The sequence below is a fragment of the Diaphorina citri genome, unplaced genomic scaffold, assembly GCF_000475195.1.
Source record: "Diaphorina citri unplaced genomic scaffold, Diaci psyllid genome assembly version 1.1 scaffold1168, whole genome shotgun sequence".
Lineage (NCBI taxonomy): Eukaryota > Metazoa > Arthropoda > Insecta > Hemiptera > Psyllidae > Diaphorina > Diaphorina citri.
The window spans coordinates 1,420-3,919 of NW_007378597.1; positions in this window are offsets into that span (position 1 = coordinate 1,420).

The window sequence follows — 2,500 nt, forward strand, 5'->3', positions numbered from 1 at the left end:
AAACATAATATCATACCTGGTCATGTGGTTCAGAAGCATGTTCTGATTTGGCCTGCGTTGTAAGGGTGTCTAGAGCGGCAATATGTGCACTCAGCTGTAGAAGGCGAACTTTTAGACTGCTCTATACTTACGGACTTAGGGCATTTTATATAATGTCTAGATTCTAGAATGACCTATATACTACTAGGTATTTCATGATATGCCTAGGCAAATCATATAATATCATATTGCTATCGATTTCATAATAAACTTTGCCTAAGAACGCTAGTCATTTCATAGAATGACTAGGTATTCTTTAGAATGCCGGTAATAAATATATATTTAAACATAATATCATACCTGGTCATGTGGTTCAGAAGCATGTTCTGATTTGGCCTGCGTTGTAAGGGTGTCTAGAGCGGCAATATGTGCACTCAGCTGTAGAAGGCGAACTTTTAGACTGCTCTATACTTACGGACTTAGGGCATTTTATATAATGTCTAGATTCTAGAATGACCTATATACTACTAGGTATTTCATGATATGCCTAGGCAAATCATATAATATCATATTGCTATCGATTTCATAATAAACTTTGCCTAAGAACGCTAGTCATTTCATAGAATGACTAGGTATTCTTTAGAATGCCGGTAATAAATATATATTTAAACATAATATCATACCTGGTCATGTGGTTCAGAAGCATGTTCTGATTTGGCCTGCGTTGTAAGGGTGTCTAGAGCGGCAATATGTGCACTCAGCTGTAGAAGGCGAACTTTTAGACTGCTCTATACTTACGGACTTAGGCATTTTATATAATGCCTAGAATGACCTACATACTACTAGGTATTTCATGACATGCCTAGGCATTTCACAAAATGACTAGGTATTCTATAGAATCTTCTTCTTCGCCTTTTCCCATGTTCAGATGGGTCGGCGTTTGTCGTCGGCCTCTCAATCAGCTTTAGAGTGATCGCTTTGAGGCCAACTGGTTTTGGCTAAAACAAAATTTTCCAAGTGGGATGCCCTTCGCACTCAACCTTCGCTATTGATATAGCGGGAGGAAATTTGGACTAGTCTACTCCCTGTTTATAGTCCCCTAGCTAGACACTGATCTACTTTCTGTTTATAGTCCCTCAGACAGACTAAGGTATTCTATAGAATGCCGGTAATAAATATGTCACAAAATATCGAAATATAATATCATACCTGGTCATGTGGTTCTGAAGCATGTTGTGATTTGGCCTGCGTTGTAAGGGTGTCCAGGGCGGCAATATGTGCACTTAGTTGTAGAAGGCGAACTTTCAGGCTGGTCAATTCGGATTGGTGTTTTTCCGCCGCCGATTGGGATTGTTTGAGCGAAGAGGTTAGGAGCTGCTTGTCACCTTCAGCCTGGGAATAGAATAGAATAGTCGAAAGATTTTTTTTTTTTTTTTTTTTTTTTTAGGAATGGAATAAAATAGAAAAATAAATACCTTTTGTTTTCCTTAAATTCGAGAAAAAGTAAGAGAGAGAGAGAGAGAGAGAGAGAGAGAGAGAGGGGAGAGTGAAAAAAAATCGCAAAAAAAGGAGAAACCGGGAAGAGAGAGAGAGAGGATAAAGTTTTCAAAAGACAGGAAAGGGGGTGGGAAATTCGAGAAAAAGTAAGAGAGAGAGAGAGAGAGAGAGAGAGAGAGAGAGGGGAGAGTGAAAAAAAATCGCAAAAAAAGGAGAAACCGGGAAGAGAGAGAGAGAGGATAAAGTTTTCAAAAGACAGGAAAGGGGGTGGGAAATTCGAGAAAAAGTAAGAGAGAGAGAGAGAGAGAGAGAGAGAGAGAGAGGGGAGAGTGAAAAAAAATCGCAAAAAAAGGAGAAACCGGGAAGAGAGAGAGAGAGGATAAAGTTTTCAAAAGACAGGAAAGGGGGTGGGAAATTCGAGAAAAAGTAAGAGAGAGAGAGAGAGAGAGAGAGAGAGAGAGAGGGGAGAGTGAAAAAAAATCGCAAAAAAAGGAGAAACCGGGAAGAGAGAGAGAGAGGATAAAGTTTTCAAAAGACAGGAAAGGGGGTGGGAAATTCGAGAAAAAGTAAGAGAGAGAGAGAGAGAGAGAGAGAGAGAGAGAGGGGAGAGTGAAAAAAAATCGCAAAAAAAGGAGAAACCGGGAAGAGAGAGAGAGAGGATAAAGTTTTCAAAAGACAGGAAAGGGGGTGGGAAATTCGAGAAAAAGTAAGAGAGAGAGAGAGAGAGAGAGAGAGAGAGAGAGGGGAGAGTGAAAAAAAATCGCAAAAAAAGGAGAAACCGGGAAGAGAGAGAGAGAGGATAAAGTTTTCAAAAGACAGGAAAGGGGGTGGGAAATTCGAGAAAAAGTAAGAGAGAGAGAGAGAGAGAGAGAGAGAGAGAGAGGGGAGAGTGAAAAAAAATCGCAAAAAAAGGAGAAACCGGGAAGAGAGAGAGAGAGGATAAAGTTTTCAAAAGACAGGAAAGGGGGTGGGAAATTCGAGAAAAAGTAAGAGAGAGAGAGAGAGAGAGAGAGAGAGAGAGAGG